The sequence below is a fragment of the Nicotiana tomentosiformis genome, chromosome 7 (genome assembly GCF_000390325.3).
Source record: "Nicotiana tomentosiformis chromosome 7, ASM39032v3, whole genome shotgun sequence".
NCBI classification, from domain to species: domain Eukaryota; kingdom Viridiplantae; phylum Streptophyta; class Magnoliopsida; order Solanales; family Solanaceae; genus Nicotiana; species Nicotiana tomentosiformis.
Window position 1 is genome coordinate 111300275 of NC_090818.1, and position 8288 is coordinate 111308562.

The following is an 8288-nucleotide window of genomic DNA, read 5'->3' on the forward strand; positions in this document are numbered from 1 at the left end:
AGCAGTACGGATTCAACCAATCCGACCTAGTGTAGAATGCACATCCTCATAAGGTCTACCATTTGGGCCCCAAATCAACTCTGGTCATCCACAAATAGATAAATAACCCTCCAAAATTCCACAATGACTGAATCATAACACATACTATACTTTGGCTAACTTTGGCCACGTCTTCACAGTCCATAACCGTGAAACAATCTTCTTATGAGAATTCCTAGTCCCTAAATCCATAGAACACACGAATCACCTTATCTGATCCCAACTCCACTTCCCTAATGTCTAACACATCTCTCATACACTATCACCCCGCGAGGAATACCTCTATAATTCTTCCGTGCCACATAGAAAAATCTGAATATAAACAATAGATCAACTCGGCGAGCATCGCAATACCAATGAAGCATCTGTAAGTCAAAACACAATGCGCCTTCTGAAACGCACACCCTTCTCAAGCAATACCAAGTAATAATATCATTCACCTAATCATCTGAAACCGTCCATGCTGCATAAGAATTTATGTCCTTCCCTTCAAAACTGACCGGTGACCTTGCACATGCAAATCACGATCCCACACAACACACTACATCGATCATGCCATCATATGAAAAGCACTAGAATATCATAATCTTCTCCTAGTCACAAGCAAACTACATACTCAATTATCTAGGAACCTTCCATTTGATCTTATTCAGGAGAAAATCTCATCACGCAACATGCTCCTCACACCAGTAGGAAATATGCACCTCGAACTGTGGTAGAAACCATTGAGAACACTTGGAAATCCAATTGCACATAACCAAACCATCAGAACTAAATCTCTCTAACTTTACCAAGCCACGCGGGTCGCCAAAACCCGTGAGCATTGCCACGAAACACCTGTAGAGACTCACCACACCATAAGTACCCAAAGAACCGATCATGCCCATTACCGTGCTGATCCAACCTACTACCAAACTGTCCTATTTCTCCGAGTTCCTTCCAAATTACCCTCAAGGTGACACCTTTCCTTTTCAGAACACTATTGCGAGTTTCGTTGGATTCCGAGACGTGGGTCCCACTGGCGATTTTTGGAGTGTAATTTCGAATTTTGTGGAAAGACATTAGCATTTTAATATGAAATTAATTCCTATAATTTTGTGGACTGAATCAAATTTATTGTGACTAGATTTGAGCTATTCAGAAGTTGATGCGCGCAGAATGGAATTTCTAGAGCATTGTTTAACTTGCTCGACATTGGATTCGGTTTGTTCGAGGTAAGTAACTCTTCTAATCTTGGAGCTGAGGGTATGAACCTTGATTATACGTATTATGTGTTTGGTGTTGAGGTGACGCACATGCTAGGTGACGGGTGTGTGGGCGTGCACTGTGTGAACTCTGACTCCGTTATTTTCTGTAGTACTGTGTAGTTACCTGAACTTGTCTTAAATCATGAAATCTCTACGTACTAGAGTTCTCGAGCTGTGATTTATGTTAGAAGCCATGTCTAGGCTATATGCTTATCTTGTTGGGACCCACTGAGGTCATTTCTACTGTCGAGTTATTTGTTTAAATTGTAACTTCATACTCAGTCATGTTCATTCATTTCATATCATCTCTTAGTCTCTCTTACTATTTATTGATTCATTATATCATCATTTTGGGCTGATTTTGCATGACATTGTGAGCCCGAGAGACTACAGAGATTGATGACTGAGTGAGGTTGAGGGCCTGATGGTGAGGATATTATGGGATCGGGCTGCACGCAGCAACATGTTTTATTGACATATGACATGACTCTCTTGTTATAGCGCTTGGGCTGAAGGAGCCCCTCCGGAGTCTGCACACACCCCAATGAGCGCAGGTACCTATTGAGTGCGAGTGCTGAGTGCCGAGCGATTGGGAGGATTTAGTGACTGTGAGGACTGAGTGGATGTGAGGATTGAGTGATTAGGAGGACTGTGTGAATAGATACTCTGAGAGTATGCATATGGTGTTATCACTGAGATACATTGCATTGACATGCACACATGCCATACAGACTTAGAGATGTATTTTCCTCATGTTGTATGGTATCACGTCATTCATGACTTCTCACACATTTTGGCATATGGGCATAGTGATGCATTTTCCACGAGCTATCTGGAAAGGAAATGAAATATTTTATTTATTATTTAAAGGATTTTTGGGAAAATTACTATGTTCAAACTTACTCATATTTTTGGTAACTTCGGTAAACGATTTGAGTTTTCACTGATACACTTGAAAGGCGGAACTATTTTCAGAAATCATGATTTAAGCAGAGCATTTTATCTTCGAGTTACTTCTTTTATTACTTGATTTATGTTGTTATGAACTGTTGTTCGTTATTGGAGCTGGACCCTGTCCTTCGTACAAGCTCGTCACTACTTTCAGCCTAAGTTTAGGTTTGTTACTTATTGAGTACATGGGGTCGGTTGTACTCATACTACACTTCTGCACCTTGCGTGCACATGTTGGCTGCTGATGTTGTTGTGTTCGTTGGGAACTGAATTTTAAGATGTACCTGCGTTCCGGTTGTAGCTGTCTCTTGTTCATGGTAGCCTAGATTCATAAAATACTGTTTATGTACTTTTCAAACAGATGATGTGTTTATTTCATACCAGCTTTGTAAACTCTATTCTTAGAAGCTCATGATTTGTACTACGATTCCTTGGGGAATGTATCAGATTCAGATATTTCTTTACATTATTGCTTATTTAATTGTTATTGGAATTGGTTAGTGGTTAATTGCCTTACATGGCGGGGTAGGTTAGGTGCCATCACTTTTGGGTTGTGGCATATATATATATATATACGTGTGGAATCCGGACAAAACTGTCCAAAAAAACGGACCAAAGTGGGTCGGTAATGGCCAATAACCGTCCAAAATGTGACCATTTATGTGTGGACGGTATTTTGATGGTCGGAAGGGCATACCGACCAAAGTTGGTCGGAAATTACCGACCAAATTTGGTTGACCAATTAAATTCAAAAAAAAAGTTGCCGAAAAAATCGACCAAAGTTGGTCGATGTTTTAATTATATAATTAAAAAATGTACCATTTAGGAATCGAAAAGGGGTCTGTACTGTGGCAGGATACTATTCTACCACTAGACCATTAGTGCATTTTATTTTAAGACTGTCTTTTATTTTATTTATACTCTTTAATTGTATTTTCGCACGAAAATAACCGACCAAAGTTGATCGGTTTTATTAAAAAATAAAATTACTGACCGAATTTGGTCGGTTTTTGAAAATGACCGGCCGAATTAACCGACCGATTTCGGTTGGTTTTTTAATATTAATTTTAATTTATTTTAAATGAAAAACCGGCCAAAGTTGGTCGGTTTCTTGAAAAATAAATTTCGCGGGACTCAAAATAGTTTTCCGCATTTTTGCGCCAAAGAAAACCGACCAAAGTTGGTCGGTTTCATAAACAAAATTAAAAAATAAAATATTTTGAAAAAACCGACCAACTTTGATCGGTTTTTTGGGCAATTTTTTGACTGACCAAAATTGGTCGATCGACCGTGGTCAGTTTTTGCCGAATTTCTAGTAGTGATATATATATATATATCAAAAGGATGGCCTTCTTGGCTCCATCAAAAGGAAATCTCATATATCAAAAATTCAAATTCATAATAAGTGCCAATTATTCAATAGCAATAAACGATAGGAATATAGATAAATCATTAGTATTATACTGAAAACAAAAAATTATATTTGATAATAATATATTTGAACAAATAAAAGGAAAAGAATTAGACCTCAGTGTCGAAAAAATATTTGAAGTACCTACAATAAAAAATTGGTTTAAAAGACAAAAAGAAGAATATTACGTGGTTAGCCAAAAAGAACATATAATTGACTGTAAATATACAAAAGGAAAAGCCAAAATACCAATAATAAACAAAAGAATAATAAATAAAGAAATACAAGATATAAAGGCAAAAAACCCAATTAAATATGTACGCCTAGGAGGAACTGAAATACTAATAAAAGCATGTTTTAGGGAAGGAATAGATACCCCTATAGAAATATATTTAGCAGATGATAGAATAATTCAACCAATAGAAAAAAGCATAATAAGTGCAATAAAAGGAAATCTCATATTCCAAAAATTCAAATTCATAATAAGTGCCAATTATTCAATAGCAATAAACGATAGGAATATAGATAAATCATTAGTATTATACTGGAAAATATCAGAAATAGAATTAACACCTGGAAGTAAAATATTTATAGCTAGATGTAAAAATCTATACGTCTTAACAACAAAACATAAAATAGCAGCAAAAAATAAAATTAATAAAATTAAAATAGAAAACCCGTTTGAAAGAATAGTTACAGTTATTGACAATAATGAATATAGTTATAAAGAAATTGACATGGAAGAAGATTTAGAAATAGTAAAAGAAAGATTAAGTACATCAAGTATACCAAACCAATTAACTTATGAAACACCAACATCATCAAGAATAAGTACATCAAGAAGAGAATATATAATCCCAAAAAATTTAATAAAAAACACAAAAGAAAAAATAAATACATACCACTACTATATAACTGGAATCATGGAACAAAGAAAATATCAAATATTAATAAATACAGGACAAGAAGAAAACTATATTACAAGAGAATTAGTAACAGAAGCTGAAATAATAACTACTGAACAATTATGCCCTGAATTACCTAAAGAATTAATAATAAATGAAGAAATAACAGAAAAAGAAATAATTATTGGAGGAATACCTTTAATAATACAATTTAAAATATGTCAAGAAAATGAAAACGAAAATATTACACTAGGAATAAAATGGTTAGAAAAGGTAAAACCATACAGTCTAGGAGATAAGCAATTAACCATAACATACAAAGATAAGAAAATAATAATAAAAAGAATAGAAGAATGAAAATATATATACTCGCAAAAGTCATAGTAGAAGGATATTATAATAGATACTATACACCAATGATAGATACAGGGGCAGAAGCTAATATATGTAAATATAATTGTTTACCAACGGATAAATGGGAAAAATTAAAAATACCTATGGTAGTAACAGAATTTAATAATGAAGGTAGTATGATTAACTACAAAGCCAAGAATGTAAAAATACAAATATGGGATAAAATACTAACTATAGAAGAAATATATAACTTTGAATTCACTACGAAAGATATGTTACTAGGAATGCCATTTTTAGACAAATTATACCCACACATAATAACAAGAACATACTGGTGGTTTACCACACCATGTAAAAATAAAGTAGGAGCAAAAAGAGTAAATAATAAACAACGAAAAACTACAGAATGGATACGAGGAAATGAAAAAATCACACAAAAATTAGAAAATATAAGTAAAAATACAACTACCCAATTAGAAATTATCATATTTACAATAGACAAAGTAAAAATAATCCAGAATGAATTAGAAAAATTATATAATGATAACCCTCTAAAAGGATGGAATAAACATAAGACAAAAATAAAAATAGAATTAATAGAAGAATATAGTATAATAACACAAAAACCCTTAAATATAACTTTGATGATTTAGCAGAATTTAAAATGCATATAAAAGAATTATTAGATAACAAGTATATACAAGAAAGTAATAGTAAACATACAAGTCCAGCATTTATAGTAAATAAACATAGTGAACAAAAAAGAGGAAAAAGCAGAATGGTTATAGATTACCGAAATTTAAATGCAAAAACTAAAACATATAATTACCCAATACCTAACAAGATATTAAAAATAAGACAAATCCAAGGATATAATTACTTTAGTAAATTTGACTGTAAATCAGGATTTTACCATCTAAAACTAGAAGATGAATCTAAAAAACTAACAGCATTTACAGTACCACAAGGATTTTATGAATGGAATGTTTTACCATTTGGATATAAAAATGCACCAGGAAGATACCAACATTTTATGGATAATTATTTTAACCAACTAGAGAATTGCATAGTATATATAGATGATATATTACTATATTCAAGAACACAAGATGAACATATAAAATTATTAGAAAAATTCATACATATTATAGAAAACTCTGGTATAAGCTTAAGTAAAACCAAAGCAGAAATTATGAAGAATCAGATAGAATTTTTAGGAATACAAATAGATAAAAATGGAATAAAAATGCAAACACACATAGTACAAAAAATAATCAACCTTGATGAAAACATAGATACAAAAAAGAAATTGCAATCATTTTTAGGATTAGTAAACCAAGTAAGAGAATATATACCTAAATTAGCAGAAAACCTAAAACCTTTACAGAAAAAACTGAAAAAGGATGTAGAATATGGGTTCGATAAAAAAGATAAGGAACAAATAAGGAAGATTAAAATATTGTGTAAGAAACTACCAAAATTATACTTCCCAGATAAGAACAAGAAATTTACTTATATTGTAGAAACAGATTCGAGTAATCATAGTTATGGAGGAGTTCTTAAATATAAATATGATAAAGAAAAAATAGAACATCATTGCAGATATTATTCAGGATCTTATACTGAACCACAAGAAAAATGGGAGATAAATAGAAAAGAATTATTTGCATTATATAAATGTTTATTAGCATTTGAACCATATATAGTTTACAACAGATTTATTGTAAGAACAAATAATACCCAAGTAAAATGGTGGATAACCAGAAAAGTACAAGATTCAGTTACAACAAAAGAAATACAAAGACTGGTATTAAATATATTAAACTTTACATTTACAATTGAAATAATCACTACTAACAAGAATGTTGTTGCAGATTACTTGTCAACACAAAGCTACCCAAACCGACGCAGATAATACAATGGAAAATCTACTCTTAGCCATGACTACACTTTGTAAGAAAGTGAAAAGTATGGATGAAGAGATACAGATAATAAGAAAAACAGCTAGTAGTCAGCAGCATGACTCAAAAAATGCGGAGATAAGACGATCGGAAGTCTCTAAAATTCCAGAGCTAGAAGGTGACGTTGAGAAACACCTAAAAACTCATAACAGTTTGTTAAATACAGTTGCAGGAAGCAGCACAGCTAGCAGTTCATCTGCAAAGAAGAAGGAATAGATTAAACCTAGATACACAAATATAAATATGAACAATTTATTTTCAAAACCGTTCGTACAGAAAAATATGCAAAATACCCAGAAAGAAATATTCCTACCACCTCAGATAAATACCTACAAAGAAAGTCTGAACCAAGCCAAAAAGACATACAACCATATAACCCGTACATATATAGACAATATACACAAAATACAAAACTTTTTAAACAAAAACCCAAGATCCCAAACTACCCAGAATCCAAATGAAGATTATATTACCCATTACCTAACTGGATACAATAAATTAATAGCCCTACCAAATACAAATGCAAAACTAGTAGCCACTTGCTATAATTATGGATTACTAGATACTGTATATACACAAACAGGACAGGAGATAGCTACCATACCGGAGCTACACAGAGCATTTATGCAATACAAAAGAATAACTAAAGGAACATTATTCTATATACGATTTTATTCAGCCACAGCAGAGATATTATATGAAGAGATAAAGCCTATCATACAAGTTATCAAGATCGGACTTACAAGAGAAATGCTCGTACCAGAAAGAATAGAAGAACAAGAAGAGATAGAAAAAATAAATATTCCAGACTTTTATGCAAATAAAAGGATTATTGGAATATCCACTATACTAAATGAGCTGGCAAACAACTACCTAAATCAGAATGCTATTTGGAGTTATTATTCAAGAGAACAAACAATGATATATTCAAATTGCAGAGAAATACGAGAAGCAGATATGGAGGAATTAAGACAATGGGTCTTAAGTCTTTTAAAACCAGAACAACCTACAACTACAAGAGCTATAAGGACAAACTTCATTTCTCCAGAACTGTTAACAAGATATTGCAAGCTAATCAGTCACAAATATCCAGACCACATATGCTCAAAATGCAAAGGAGAAGATAACATTGTTCCAGACGTACAACTGGAATAATCGAGAAGAAGACGACAAAAAACTATGGCAGACAAGATAAAGCAAAAGATTTAGATTCTTTTTCTTTTTTAAATAATGTTATTTTGTTTTTTGTAAAAGTCGTAAAGTAAATAGTTCTTTACTTTACAAAAGTAAGAGTCAGTCTCATGAACAGTAAAGGTCATTCATGAAAAGTAAGAGTCGGTCTCATGAACAGTAAAGGTCGTTCATGAATAGTAAGAGTCAGTCTCATGAACAGTAAAGGTCGTTCATGAACAGTAAGAGT

General features: G+C 32.5%; 1 pseudogene; it reads left to right on the plus strand.

Annotated features, from left to right (window-relative positions):
* Nucleotides 1-6769: 6769 nt before the first annotated feature.
* LOC138895172 (uncharacterized) lies at nucleotides 6770-8023 on the plus strand (annotated as a pseudogene).
* The last annotated feature ends 265 nt before the right edge of the window (nucleotides 8024-8288 follow it).